The following is a 16,422-nucleotide window of genomic DNA, read 5'->3' as shown; positions in this document are numbered from 1 at the left end:
TTCAGAGGGGAGAGGGTGGGGGATGGGCTAGCCTGGTGATGGGTATTAAGGAGGGCACGTATTGCATGGAGCACTGGGTGTTATACGCAAAAAATGAATCATGGAACACGACATCAAAAACTAATGATGTACCGTACGGTGACTAACATAACATAATAAAAAAAATTTTTTTTAAGGATATAACTCAGGAACAGCCAGATGGAAGAGATGCATAGCGCAAGGTATTTGGGAGGAGTAGGGAGCTTCCATGCTCTCTGTGAAGCTTCCTGTGATCATCAACCCAGAAGCTCTCTGACAGGGTTTTCATGGAGGCTTCATTACAAAGGCACGATTGATTAAATCATTGGACTTCAGTGATTAGTTGTTGGTGGTGTTGTTTAACTTTTATTTCATTTCAAAAATCAGGCTTCCATATTGAATCCTCAGGTGTTTCAAGAGTGAACTGTCAATGTTTAAGCTCTCAAAGTCATGTCCCCATAATGAACTTCTAGACAGAGGCATGAATTTGAGACCCTAAATTTAGCTCCTTGAAGGAAGATAGGGATGATATCCTGGAAGTGGTTCAAGGCTGAGTTCCCAGAAGGACACCTCACATACCGAGGCCACAGACACATCTAAAGTGAGCCCATGTTCTGAAACAAGTTCCTCCAGAATGAAAACCTAGTGTCTGAGCCCCAAATAATGTGCCCAGAATGAGCCTTAGACTAGGGAATCCCCAGAGAGAACCACCAGTATGTATCCAACGGTAGCCATGAGAAAGCATCTCATAGACTTTAAATTTTTTTAATTTTTTAATTCTTTTTTTAAAGATTCTATTTATTTATTTGAGAGAGACAGAGAGAACAAGTAGGGGGAGGGGCAAAGGGAGAGGGAGAAGGAGACTCCCTGCTGAGCACAGAGCCCAACTCGGGGCTTGACCCCATGACCCTGGGATCGTGACCTGAGCTGAAGGCAGATGCCCAACCCACCGAGCCACCCAGGTGCCCCTCTCATAGACTTTTTAGACTTCAGGGACCATAAGTGATCAAGTGCCCCAGCTGCTTTCTTCTGAAATCCATCCCTACATTTCTGCAAAGCCATGCTTCCCACAAGCTACTCCTATCCTGAGTATGGCAGAGATAATCTGAAGACTGGTTCAGGAATCTCAGACAGCCCTGCTAAACCTTCCTTGCACTGCACAGCAGTCTAAAACATTTCCATTCAACCTTCCCCCCTTCTCTCCTTTTTTGGGTCAGACTACATTGTGTTCTGATGACTCTCTCAGCCTTCCATGGCACCTACCCCATTTTCTGTCATGGTAAATGATAAAATCTTGCTCACTTAATCCCACCTTGCTGTTTGTTTCTCAAGACTAACACAAGCTCCTGGGCATGAGACTATGTGGTTAATTGCTCCAGACTAAGCTTCCATTTTTAGAATGAGCCTACAGATATAGATCAGGAGCCACTGTGTTCCCGGATGAGCTAACAAGGTCTCAGCCTCAAACTAGTATCCCAGTTTGAGTCCTCAGACTTGCATGGAAGAGGGAACAGGTGGACTCCAGAGGCTGCCAGATTGAACCCCCACTCTCAAAACTTTAGGTTTATGTTTGCAGAATTAGCTTCCAAGACTGAACCCCCAGTCTAAATGCCCCAGAATGAGTTCCTAGATTATCCATTTAACTGACTCCCCTGAGGAAGCTCCCACACCAAGCCCCCAGACTGAGCTCCCAATGTTAGAGCTCCTAAGACATATGCCAAGAATGGATCTCCAGCCAGACATGCAGAGAGAGGGGGTCCTTGACAATTCAGACTGAGGACCCCACACTGAATCCCAAAAGTGATGAGTAAAGGCCATCCCCCAAATTGAGCTAGTTCTCTTAGATTGAGCCTCCAAAAGCTGGGCTCACAAACCCAAGGCCCAGAATGAAGCACCTGACTGGCAATTCAGAGGCTCAGACTTACCCTGGACTAAGCCCAAAGGTAGAACATCAAAAATCAGGCTCCCAGACTGAACTCTCATATTGAAATACTACAATGATCCCCTAGTCTGAGCACCCTCAGACTGAACTTCCTCTAAATGGAAGACCAAAGAATGGGAATCTGTAGACTGATTCTACCAGACTGTCCGCAGACTCAGAAATAGAACTGAATCCTTTAAAGTAAGCTTCTAGACCAAGGTCCCCCAACTGTGATCATGAAACTGATTCCCCAGAATGACCTTCCAATCTCTCAGACCCTAAATTCATACCCCTAGAATGAGTATTCAAAATGGACTCAAAATTCATACCCCCAGAATGAGTACTCAAAAACACAAAATCAGAGGCTCAGACTGAGAATCCCAGGCTAAAACATCAGTGCAGCAAGGCTGCTAGCTTCACATTCCAACTTACATTTTCCCTTTTCTCCTTTGGAACAGAACCCATATTTTTAGCTGGGTGGACATAAGTCCAGTAAAAGACTACATTTCCCAGTACCCCTTGCAACTGATGAACACATGATCTAAGCTTTGGCCAATAAGATTTAAATGGAAGAGTGAGGCAGTTCCTTCGGACTGCTTTTACATGAGAAATAAAGGCTTCTATCTTGTTTGAACCATCAGTATTTGTTGGTTCTCTGTTACATGCAATTGCATCTGATGCCAGCTGAGCTCCCTTTGTTGGGCTGAAGTCTGATCCACAATGACTCAGCATTCTAAGCCCAAATCCTGATGAGCACCTAAAAGTGAGTGATCCAGACAGAGCTCCTGACTAAATGATAGGGGAGAGACTGATCCCCAGTACGAAGCTAGCAGTGCCTTAGCCCTTAGACAGGCAACCATAAGGTAAGTGGTTCAGTTTCTAGACCAAACCCTGCAAAATGATGTCTCTGAGAACATATATCCTGCCTGAGCTCCCTGAAGAAGTTTCCCAGATTGTGTACAAGAAATAGTCTGCAGAACAAAGTTTCAGATCCCCATACTAAGGCCACGCTCTGAGCTCCCCAAAATGAAACTCCTTACCAACCTTAGAATGAACCACTGGATGGAGCACCAGCCCATTACATCCAGAGTAAGCCCCTTCACTGTGCCTAGTAGACAGAATCCCCTAATTGGAGCCTCCAAACTGAGTTCTCCAGAGTAGAATTCCCAGATAAATCTCCCTGAAGCTGATCTGCCAAACTGAGGTCCCAGGACAAGTCCCCCAGGCTGACTCCAAAATCACCTCCAATGATAGTGCTAGGTGGTCCACTCAGGCTGTTCATATTGAACCCAAATATAGGCCCTCAAAGTGAGGGCCTAGGCTAGGCCCCCAAATTGATTCCACAGATTGAAATCTTCAGATCAAGGTCCTGTACTAAAATTGAGACAACCAGTGAAAATGTTGTAACTTATTTGAGCCTTGTGTTCCTGAAAAACAGCCATGGTCCAAAACTCCTCCACGCTTTGTGCTCTCAGAAAGGGCTAACTACCAAGGACTTCCCTGCTTCCACATATTCTGAGATAAGACTCAGCTCCCCCTTTCCTCAGTGACTCAGATAAGACCTACCCTTATTCTTCCCAATCACCCTGTAAGACTCCTAAACTGTCCACCCTTGTCTACTTGCCCCCATGAAATTTCAGTCTCCCTCTCTTTCCTTTAAGACATTTCTCATTAGTGCATGGTCTCTATTACAATAGGCTGAATAAAAATATCCCCTTAATTATCCGGTGTATTTTGTCTTTCATGCCAATCTCAGTCCTCACATTGAAGTACATTGCACCGGGGCACCTGGGTGGCTCAGTCAGTTAAGCATCTGCCTTCAGCTCAGGTGGGCTCGAGCCCTGCATCGGGCTTCCAGCTCAGCGAGGAGCCTGCTTTTCCCTCTCTTCCCAGCTTGTGCCCTCTCTCCTTATCTCTGTCTCTGTCTCTCTCTCAATTAAATAAATAAAATACTTTAAAAAATGAAGTACATTGCAGTTAAATCCTCAGTGCCTCATTCATTCATTCGTTCACTCACTCATTCACCAAATATTGATTGAGTGCTGAGTATGTGCCAGGCACTACACTAAACTCTGAGCTAACAAGGCTCTGCTTTCACAGAGCTTACATTCAAGTAGGGTAACAGGGGAGGGAGGAACAGTTTTTAATATGGTGGTCAGGAAAAACACTTTTGAGGATGTAACATTTAAATTGTTTTCATAAGGAGGAGAGAGAAGGCCAGAAGAAGATGGTTCCAGAAAAAGGTAACAAGCACAAAGACAAAGATAATGGAACTTAGTATGAGAGGAAAAGAGGTACAGGAGGTGAAGTGTGTGACACCAGCAAGGGCCTTGTTAGTCCATGGCAAGAAATTTGAATTTTTTAAAAAATGCAATAGAAAAATTTCTATGTGGGGGAATAAAAATGATATGATTTAGCTTTTTGAAAGACTACTCTGGCTACTGGGTGGAAAATGAATTATAGAGAAGCAAAAGTGGAAGCAAGAGACCGTCAGAAAGTTATTGCAATAGTTCAGATAAGAGACAATGGTAGTTTGGTGTAGGTTAGTGATAGTGGAGACAGAGACCGGTAGACAAATTCAAGACAAGTTTTAGAGATAAAACCCACACTACTCCATAAGTACTATCAAGTGCGGAGGAAGTGAGGGAAAGGCATGATTCTCAGTTTTCTGATTTAGTAACTGGTAGTTGTACTGAGATAGAGGAAGGTGGTGGGAGGAACAGACTTGGGGAAAATATCAAGATTTATGTTTTAGACATGTTTAATTTGAGGTGCCTATTAGATATTCAAGTGGAGATAACAAGGGAACAATGGGTCTACAAGCTCAGAGCATCAACATTTAGAGGCCAGCAAGGGGGGATGAGAAGACATAGATATGTTTCAAGAAGGAGGAACTGGTTGACCGGCCACGTCAGATGCTACTGAGAACACAATTAGGATGAGCAAAGACAAGTACCCATCTGTTGGATTTGACAACATTAAGTCTTTCGTGACTTTGACAAAGAGCAGGTTTCATGGAGTGGTACAAAACTAGACTAGAGTTAGTTGAAAAGTGAATAGGAGGTGAAGTGGGGACAGGAATGTGTAATCCATGTCTTGAGAAGTTTTGGTATGAAAGGAAGAGAGAAATAGGCAGTAACGGGGCGGGGGGGCTCATGGAATTCAAGGAGAACTCTTTTTAAAAATACTGGTAGATGACAGAGCACATTCATGCACTAATGGGGATGGCCCAAAAGAGGAGAACCTGGTAATACAGGAGGGATGGGAGTAACTGAAGGAGTAAAGACCTTGAGTAGGCAAAAGGAGGGTAAAGCAGAAGTGGAGTGACTGGTCTTTGATATGAAGAGGGATAGTTCCTTCACATGACAAGTCAGAAGAAAAAGAAGTAAGGTGTATAGAGGATTGCATATCTGGTGGTGAGATAAGGGAATTTCCATTTGAATGCAGCTATCTTCTTAATGGAAGGTGATGTGAAACCAACAAACTGAAGGTGAGAACAGAGGCTGGAATGTGGGAGGTTTGGGAGGAGCAGAGAAGGTACAAAATAGTAATCTCTGAGAGTGGGGAAAGTGAGCATAGCAGAATTGCTATGCTGTTAATGCCCATTTGAGGTCTGCAATCAATGATTTAGAGTGAAATTAATTGACTTGTTGTGTGGTTTTTGGTTTTCTCTAATAACATTCAGCCATTCAGATACAGAGTAGGTGGGGCATTGTGACTAACCTGGGTTGTGTTTGGCCAAGCAAGTGTTTAAGATGGGAGGGAAGGGCTGTATTAGTTTTCTGTGCTACAGAACAAATCATCACAAATTTAGAGGCTTAAAACAAAATACATTTATTACCTCACAATTTCTTTATATCAGAAGTCTTAGGAATAAATTAGCGGGGTCTTCCCTAGGGTTTCATCAGGCTGTGATACAGATATCAACTAAAACTGCAGTCTCATCAGAGGCTTGAACTAGGGAAAACATCTGCTTCCAGGCTCCCTCAGGCTGTTGGAAGAATTTACATTCTTGAAGGTATAAGACTGAGGTCCTCACTTTCTTGCTAGCTTTCAGGCAGGGATGTCTCTCAGCTGCTAGAAGCCAAGTTCCTTGCCACATGATCCTCTCTACAGGCCCTTTCACAACAAGGCAACTTACTTCTTCAAAGCTAGCGAGAGTGTCTTTAATTCTAATATGCTAAGATGCAGTCTTATGGGAGTGACATCCCACCACCTTTGTCGTATTCTATTGGCTAGAAGCAAGTCACAGATTCTGCTTACAGTCAAGGGGAAGAGATTACACAGGGCAATGAACACCAGGTAGTGGAGGTTACTGGGAGTTGCTTTAGGGTCTGTTGGCCGCAAGGGCTAGAATAGTAAGGATGATTGCAAGGGAGTGATTATAATGATGGATAATGAAATCTAAGCTGAATGTATTAGTTTTCTATTTCTATATAACAAATTACCACAAACTTTGCAACTTAAAATAACACACAGTTATTATGTCACAGTTTCCATGTGTGAGAAGTCCAGGAACAGCTTACCTGGGTTCTCTGCTCAGGGTCTCACAGGCTGCAATCAAGATTTTGGCCAGAGCTGAGGTCTCATATGAAGCCACATATTATTTCATATTCTCTTCCAATCTCACATGGTTGTTGGCAGAATTCAGTTCTGTGTGGTTATAGAACTGAGGTTCTCGGATCCTAGGGTCTGCCCAAAGTTTCTTTCCATGTGGCCCTCTCCATAGGCAGTTCACGACATAGCAGCTTGCCTCTTCAAGGCCAGCAGTTGAGTTCCTTGTATGGTAGCAAGATGAAGCCAGATAGATAGATAGATAGATAGATAGAGATATCTCCCATCACCTTTGCCATATTCTATTGGTTAGAAGCAAGTCACAAGTCTTGCTCATACTCCAGGGAAAGGGATTATACAGGGTATAATACCAGGAGGTAGACATCATGGGGACCATCTTAGAGTTCTGCCTACCACACTAGGTAAGGAAGGAAGTGAGAGCACAAGGGGAGTGCAGGGCAGTGAAAAGGTGGTGGGGTAAAAGCATCAGAGGTTGAGATGTGTTTGAAGAATTCTTATGCAAGATAGGTATGAAAGTAAATCAGCTAGAGGACCAGGAAAGGATGATTAGATGGTGGTATGTTTGAACTCAAGATTTGGAGAGGAGGTTCCATTTTTGCTGAGGATAAGGGTTAGACTGTGACTATGAAATTGGGAGGCTGAGGTGGCTGGAGAGGAAGGTTGGAAATGAGGAGGTCAGAGATAGGGCAGTATGGTGGATGGGTCATCTACATCTAGGACCTAGCCATCCAGAAGAGCCTCACAAACTGAGGCCCCCCCCAAATGGAGCCCTCCAACTGAGATCCCTAAGGTAGAGCTCCATAGATTCGACGACCCTTAAATCAAGCCCCTTGATTGAACCAAGAAGCTTGCACAGGCCTGAGTAAATTCCCAGGGAGAGGATATGCCCCTAACTTGTCCTTTTTCATACATAATCTCCTACCCTGAGTACCTATCTGGGTGTCCTGCAACGTTTCATCTTGTTTCCCTCAGTCTCTCTCAAGCTAATATCCTCTCATCCTATGTTGTCTCATCCTTCCCAGCCACCCCTACCCATCACCTCCACAACCTACCCCAGGGAGATGCAACAGGTAAGGCTGCTACTAGCCCATACAGTATTGTTCTCTGAATGTGGTGAAAGAGGCACTCTCCTGGCTGGACAAATTACAAAGATGAGCCCCTTCCACTGGATAGGCACAAGTTCACAAAGGGGTAGCTGCCTTGTTGAGTGGATCACAGGTTAGCTTTCAGCCCAGTCCCCACTTAGCCTCTAGATTGGGTATTCTCATACATGCATAAACTGCACACCGTATACAGCAGCCAAGGCAACATGTGTAGGGGAAATGACCACTTTGAGGTCATTAGCTCTGCCATCTCCTAGGTAGACAACCTAAAGCCGGCCACCTCCCTTCTCTGAGCCTCAGTTTCCTCATTGGACGAATGATACATAATCATACTTACATTACAGGGCTGTCGTGAGGATTAAAAGAACTACTTAGTGCAAAGCATTTGATGGGGATCCCTGGAGAGGGAAGTGGGACCTGGGCCCTGCCCTAGGGAGCACAGGCTGATAGTGTATGTGACCTCCTGTGGGTAGGGACCACCTCTGGTCATCTAATGTCTTTCACAGTGTACTCTCACACTCATTCCTGCACATTTCCTTATCTGTGAATGGTCTGTTCATATCCCTTGCTTATTTTTCTATTGGGATGTTGGGGCTTTGTATCTAGCAGTGCAAAGATGGGGGAAATGATTGGTGTTCATTCATTTCTTCCAGGAGTGGTACCTGGGGAACCTGTTCATAATTTTCTGCTATTAGCAAGTTCCCTAAAGGGCTTTTGTCTGTCCAGCCTTCCTTTCAATCCTGTGAGTTTCTCTTACTTTCTGTTACTTGCAGCCAAAGAATCCTGATCAAAATCCACATTTATAAGTGGAGAGATGAAGTTGGGCTGGCCTTCTGCTAACTTTATAAGAATGATTTTGAGGGGAGACCCTCAAATAGCTTTCTGAATACTAATGAATGCAATCTTACAGATTCAAGTTATGCTCTTTATGGGTAGACTCTAATAAATTACTATGTGATATGGAATAATAAGCCTATTGTAAACCAAAGTTTGAGTCGACATAATACTTTATACCATTCACTGTCAGAAAATTACTGGAGCCTTAGAGACAGAGTCATTTGGGCAAAATACTGGGCAAGATGAAACTATTGATTGTGAGAACAATGCAAATAAGCAAAACTCACCCATATTTTTTGCTTCCTTCACTATGGAATCTGCTCCATACCAAATATGACCCTAAATGGAAATCCCATAAGAGTGTCCTGTTACCTTGCCAGGGAGAAACCAGAGCTGAACAGTTCCTGGAATTCCCAGCTGCTGGGCCTCATCCACAATAATGCCTATGTCCTTAGGCATTCATTCCATTTCTGGGAACCAGGGCTTCATTTGAAGGTTTTATTCAAAGATTAACCCTCATGGAGAAGTTAAGGCTGTTTTTATTTATTTATTTTTCTTTTAAGGAGGAACTTTCTGAATTGTCCTTATGAGCTGGTAGCAATATCTTGGGTACACACTGAGAAGCTCGTACTTTGTCTTGAAGCTGTGTATCTGAATTGTGAGAACAGTAAGCTTGGGACATGGAGTTCAGATCACCCCTTAACTATATCTCCCTTCTGCCACATACCCTTTGATAAGCTACTGCATTTTGTAATGCCGAATCTTTTAAACATGGCCTTCCAGCAACTTAATGGACCAAAACGATTATTAATGGAGACTCTGACATCAATACGAAGAATCTTAGTGATGTGCAGACCTTCTTTCTTTACCAAAGCAGTAAAGCTAGATGAACAATCATGCATCTATGCTCTTAGTTTCCCAAAGATTTCTTCCAGTTTTTGCTGGACAAAGAAACTTTCAACCACCTTGAAGATGCCCAAGAGCCTTTATAGTCTCCCAAAGGGGCTCACAAAATAGAATGTCTTTGATGACATCAGCAGCACTTAAAGGCTGAAGACTTGGTGCTGGCTGTGGGGAGAGACAATGGTACTTTGACCCAGTTGGGCGTTGAAAGGAAATTGCTCTCACTCTCCCTCCCTACTTCCCTCCCATTCTATTTCCCTCCCTCCGGCTTTCCCTCTCCTTCCTTCCTCTAGAAAGGAGGACCGGATCAAGAGCAGCTCTAGACTGATAGTCTTTTAAGGTTTGCTGCATCTGGATGAAGGTATTCCAGCCACTTGCCCACTCTGCTCTCTTTTTGCTCCAAGGGTCGATCTGTTGGCATCATCTGGGAGGTTTTAAAAAATGTAGGATTTCAGGCCTCACTGACTCAGAACCTGCAAGACTCCCAGGTGATTCATATGCAAATTAGAGTTCAGAGAAGCCTGTCTCAGTCAAGATCCAGCTGGTCTAGTTTGGGTCATCTGCCCTTCCCTCAATGGAGGAGGGCATGTACTATGGTTGACCTGCCAGACTATATCCAGTGGGAGAAGTGATCATTTAAATTTCTCAAATCAAGGTGCTATTACCAAAAGAATGGGGAACAAATGCTGGGTAGCCAAGAACCAAACAAATATCCATCTCACCTTGGTCTTCTTTGGGAGGGTGAGGTTTGGAAGGTATTCCCCCCCCCAGGAAGGGTTAATAAAGCTTTGTGTGTTCATTAGATCTGGTTCTTCCTTGCAGGCAATGAAGTCACTTTGCCTATGAAAGGGAATTTCAGGGGCTTGAAAAGGAAAGGCTTCCAAGGCCTGGGATAAATCCCTAGAGAATGGAAAGAAGAAGGTTCTGTGATGGGCGAATACCTGATTCAATCTGAACCCTGTGCCTCTGAGGCAGTGAGGTCTCCAAGAAGAGCTAAGTGTAAGCCCAGAAACAATGGTTACTTAGAATTGCAATTTGGGGAATATTTGAAGGACCATAGTGACCTGTGCTGGAAGGTGGCATCAGCAAAGCTTTGCTCTGGAGTAGACCAGCAGTACCAGTTGGAAACAGACCAGTGTTCAGTAGCGATACATTGTGGCACTGAGGCACAATGTCATGCATGGCAGTGGAGACTTTTCTCTGCTGAGGCATAGACATCAGGCCAACCTCCTTTGTGGACTATGGTCTAGTCCTTTGTGGACTTATCCTTCCGGGTAAGCCAGAGGAAGAGAAGAGCCAAAACGGGTGGTATTAAATTTTTTGCTAATCTGGCCCATGAAGGCTCAAGCCTGTTTTCATTTATTTTGGAGAAATGCAAAAGATATGACTCTACTTGCACCTCAAGAGTTCTAAAGCTATTCATAAGTCTACCTGCATTTTTATGTAATTATTTGTTCAGCGTCTTTCTTCCCAACCAGAAAATACCAAGAAGGGCAGGGATTTTGCCTGTCTTATTTATGCCTGCAACCCCAGAACCTAGCACATGGTAGATGCTCAACAAACATTTGTTGAATGAATGAATATGATGGGGTATCAGTGTTGTGGGGCTTCAAGACAGGCAATGATACTGGCCAAATCTAAAAGTCATCTAAATGCCTTCTGCCTAGATGTACCCACAAAGTACAGCCTGATATGGTCTCCTAGTTCTTTAACGTTCTTATAAAATGGCTGAAATTCTATCCACTTAGAAAATCCAGTATCTCCCCCGATATCTCGGAAGATTCTTGGCAGAATCTCATTTATTCTGGCCCAGATTTCTGGGCCCATTTTCTGCTACTTTGCATTGCCCTGCGAGGTGCCATAGCCACTCCCATTGCTACATACATCAGGAGCAGTCATTTTTCACTGGGGCTTCCCTGAGCTGCCACCAACAGTTCTTGACACTGTTTTTACCCTGTGCCTGCTTTTCTTCATGGTCCCCCTCCCATTCAATCCTTTCTTCTTAGACCTCTTAACCTCCTCTAAGGTCACTGCCACTACTCTTTCCTCCCCCAGACCAGATTAAGTGACTGTCAAGTAGTATTGGGCATCTGGTAGGGGAGAACCCTACAAGGTGGCCTCTATTTTCCTGTCTTCTCTTTTCAATCTTTATTATAATATGTTCTGCTCTAATTAAGGATTTCTCTTTTGCACAGAGTCAAAATGCATTATCTTTGCACAAAAGCCTAAATTAGGAGCAAAACAAAAAACTGAACATTTTCTACCTCTTTCTCTTTATGTTTCTTCTCTAACAATTCTAATTCCAAATTCCCTTTGAGGCAATAATGTACTGCATTGAATGGTCCTCCCTACAAAATTATGTGCACTCAGAACCTACGAATATGACCTCATTTGAAAATACTATCTTTATAGATATAATCAAGTTAAAATGAGGTCATCCTGTATTAGGTTGGACCTTAAATCCAATGATTGGTGGCCTTATTAGAAGAGGGAATTTTGAACACAAAGACACAGAAGACAAACACACAGGGAGAAGGCCATGTGAAGATGGAGGCAGAGATTGGAATGATGGATCTAGGAACCAAGGAACACCAAGGATTGCCAGCAACCACCAGAAACTAGGAGAGAGGCATGGATCAGATTCTTCCTTAGAGCCTCCTGAAGGAACTAACGTTGCCAATACCTTGATTTTGAACTTCTGTCCTCCTGAGCTGTGAGAGGATAAATATCTGTTGTTTCAAGCCATTCAGTATGTATTATTTTGTTATGGCAGCTCTAGGAAACCAATACAAACATGGATGCTCTTGTCTCCTGGTGGAAGAGCTAGGAAAGGTAAGGCAAAAAAAAAGAAAAGCACAAAGATTAAGATTTCAAGATTGTATCCTGAGATTTTAATATGGTCTACAACCTTACTAATCAAAGTAGGTCCAAAGAGCAGCAGAATTACAGTTTAAGAATGGCTGACCCACTTACATCGGAAACCGGGGATGTACTGTATGGTGACTAACATAATATAATAAAAAATCATTAAAAAAAAAGAATGGCTGACCCAAGGAAATTCTGGAACATGCTACAACATGGATGAACATTGAGGACATTATGCTAAGTGAGATAAGCCTGTCATAAAAAGACAAATGCTGTTTGATTACTCTTCTCTGAGGTACCTAGAACAGGCAAATTCATAGAGACAGAATGTAGAATGGTGGTTGCCCAGGACTGGAGAGAGGAGGAAAATGAGAAGTTATTGTTTAATGGGTACGGAGTTTCAGCTTTGCAAGAGGAAAAGAGTTCTGGAGATGAATGGTGGTGATGGTAGCACAATAATGTGAATGTAGTTTATGCCACTAAACCATATACATAAAAACGGTTAAGATGGTACATTTTTAAAAAAGTTTTTATTTTTTATTTTTTGAGTAACCGCTGCATCCAACTTGGGGCTAACTCACAACCCTGAGATCAACAGCCACATGCTCTTCCAACTGAGCCAGCTGGGTACGCCTAAGATGGCAAATTTTATGTTTTATGCATTTTACCACAATTAAAAATAAAAAAAGAAGGGCTGGCCTACAAAGTCACTTCTGGCTTCTGCCACCTGTCTAGCCTCATTTGGCCCATTGTTCCCCTTACTTTGTGTCCCAAACAACCAGGAGTTTCTTCTCTTCCCCACATGTACCACCTGTGGACTTTGACAAGACGTGGTTCTCTTTCCTGGCGCACTTCCCCTACCCTATTGCCTAATGTCAAATGTCCCTTTCTCGGAGCAAACCTTTCCTGACACTATAGACCAGCTGAACCTCCAACTGGACATTCTCAAAGCACCCTGTACTTTTCCTCCCTTATGTTGATTGCACTTAAATACTTATATAATCCATTGTTTAAAGTCTGTGTCTTCAACTAGAATGTCAGCTCCACAAGGACAGGGATTGTGTCTATTTTGTTTACTGCTGTACCCCTCTCCTAGAGCAGTTAGATATTCAGTAAACATCTGCTGACTGAATGAATGACCTAGTCATTGCTGGTTCAAGCTCCTTACCTCCTATAATCCAAGGCCTGTGAACCTCAGCTATGTGGATCCAGAAACCTGACTTTGAAGGAACACACAAAGCTGATCCAACTCAGAGCTGGGTGACACAAGCAAACAGTATACTCAATTACTCCACAAAACACATGCCATTTAATTAATTTATGGAGTGGCTGCCTGATTCAGCAGAGAACCAGTGCCAAGAGAGATTAAGAGTCTTGAGTGATACTTGCCTGATGAAACAAAATGAAACAGACAGTACCTCCTAGTGATTGGTATATTCCTGTCTCTGATCCTGCATCTCTGTTAAGGTTGTTGGTTGTGAACAATAGAATCATGTCTGTGCTTGTAGAATTCATGCTCTCCAGGAGGACCAGGCTGAGAAGGGGGACAGGGACTGCAGGAATGCTAAGCGAAATGAACAACTTCACACTCTTCCTTCCATCCTTGTACCCTTTGCTCATGATTCAAAGGTAGCATCAGGTTGGCTAAGCTTAGTTTATAAGCCTACTCCCCTCAACACATTAGGGAGAAAAGAGGCAATATATTATTTCACAAAACAAGAAGTCCTAAAATGACTGGGGTAGACCTCTGGGTTGGTTAATTCAGTACCTCAAGGACCCAGTCCTTTCTACCTCACCATTATGCGAAACTCAGTGCATTGATTTTGTTCTTAGAGGCTACCTTGCCTTGCTGGCTGCTGAGTCCCTGCAGCACTTCCGTACAGGACAATATTAAAAGACAAACCAAGGAATGGTTGCTTCTTCATGTGTTTCCTTTTCAGATCAAGGAAACCTTTCCTATAAAACCACCCCATAGAGGACCTCCATTTCTGTCCCATGAGTCAGGACAGTGTCACATTCTCCTTCTTTAACCATTTTCTGGGAAGAGGAATGGGAACCCTATGATTGGCTTAAACCAACTGTTTTCAAAGTTCTTGGCTTCAGGACATCTGTATACACTTAAAAATTATTGAGGACCTCAAAAAGCTTTTGTGTATATGAGCAATAGTTGACAACTTTTATAATATTAAAAATTCAGACTGAGAAATTTAAAAAATATGGTTGCAAAACAAAACAACAAAATGTACTAACTTCTTGTGTGTTTCCATGTAGATGCAAGAAAACTTTGGGATTTATAAAAGTAATGAGGGGTGCCTGGCTGGTTCAGTGGGAAGAGTATGTGACTCTTGAGCTCGGGGTTGTAAGTTTGAGCCCCACTGGGTGTAGAGATTACTTTAAAAAAAACTTTAAAAGAGAAAAAGAGCATATACTAAAAAAAATTTAAAAATAAAAGTAGTGGTGTATTGGATGATAATGAGGTTGCAGAGATTATAGTTAGTAACAGCACAGTAGAAGTACTGAGAGTAAACTGAGTTAATCTGTAAAAACACATATATTTATGTTAAACCTTAGAAAATTCTAGAAAATACAAGAATACACAAAGACACATTCTATTCACTGTCAGAGTGATGACATCATGATATGTCATGTAACCTCTAGAAAACTCCATCATATACTTGTAAAGTAATGAGAATGAAAAAGGAAAAGAACATAATGAAAAGGGTTTTGACCTTGCAGTATGAAAAAGTCTTGGGGATCCCTAGGAGTCCCATAGTACACCTTCAGAACCATTGGCTTAAATCAATCAGGACTTAGTCCTGAGTCACACAGGGTAAGAGTGGGCCCATGGAACCAAAGCAGAGCCCTGACAGCCTGGAAGAGGGAGCTAACTGACAGAGCCTGCTACAGTTGGTCAGAGAGAATTCCCCAAAGACAACAAAGGAAGGGGAAAAAGTGTGTCTGGGCAACCACAAATCAACATGCAATATCCCCACTCTCTCTCCTCCGGACAGGACTACTGTCCATTGGACGCACTTTTCCAATTTCAGCATCTTTCCTTTTCAGGGCTGGGCGTGGTTGTCCGTGGAACCATTTTTCCTTCAGATGTGTTCATAGCCCTGATGAATTTGTGTAGGCACTTGGCTGCCTCCCATTATGTATTGCTTTCATTAGATCCGTGTTTGCTAAACAGCAGCTGCTGGAGAAGAATCTTAGAATGTTTGCCAAGATCAAGCACCACCTTGGCTATTACTTATCTAATCTTCATCTTTAATTCAACTCAATTTATTTCAAAAAGAACATCTTATTCACTATCCACACCATTGATTGAAAATCTCTTTAAGCTTCTCCAAGGAGTCACAGGAAAAATGATCCACTAGACTATTGATTCTTCCCTAGAATTACATTTGTGTGTGGGTTAAATTAGTTTTAAAAGCCTTTTCTGGTTTTATTGTCTTATCAGATGCTGTGGTTCGGGCAAACCTAGCATTTCAATGATGTGGTTTCTTAGAAGAGTTGTTTTTTTTTTTCCTAGAAAGTCAAACCAACTCTGACCATCATTAATTGTATCAGAGGCAACACAAAAGGAGAGTTTTAAATTCCTTATTTGTTTCAGCCCCCCCCCAAATGAATGGCAAAAAAGAAGACTACAAGTGTAAACAACACCCCCTTTTTCCTGCTTCTCCTCCCCCTCTGCAACCTCCTGAGGGTCAGCCTTATTCAGCCCTGGGAGGTGGGAGGCCCCAGTGGCTTTGAACAGCTGCAGAAACTCCAGAGTCTTGGAAGTTGCTCATCATTAAACCTAGGAGGAGGGAGGAGTGTAGAGAGGGGGTTGGGTGGTCACAAGAAAGATTGCTAAGGGGTGGGTGGAGCATTAGACTGACCCAAAGGCCAACCCATTGAAGGGAAGGAAAAGAGAGAGACAAAGAAACAGAAAAGCAGAAATTTGAATCACAGAGAAGAGAAAGGGCAACACATAGGGGGGCCAAGAAGGAGAAAAAGTCAGAGAAAGACTAAGGGAAGTACAGACAGAAATAGAGGAAGACAAGAAAGGGTAAAGAAAAGTAGTGGGAACTAGCTTCTCTAACCTCCCTGACAGAATGATCACCACTTTATTTATTTATTTATTTATTTATTTATTTATTTATTTATTTATTTGACAGAGATAGACACAGCCAGCGAGAGAGGGAACACAAGCAGGGG

This window comes from Ursus arctos, chromosome X (assembly GCF_023065955.2).
Source record: "Ursus arctos isolate Adak ecotype North America chromosome X, UrsArc2.0, whole genome shotgun sequence".
NCBI lineage: Eukaryota > Metazoa > Chordata > Mammalia > Carnivora > Ursidae > Ursus > Ursus arctos.
This window is presented reverse-complemented; position numbering follows the sequence as displayed.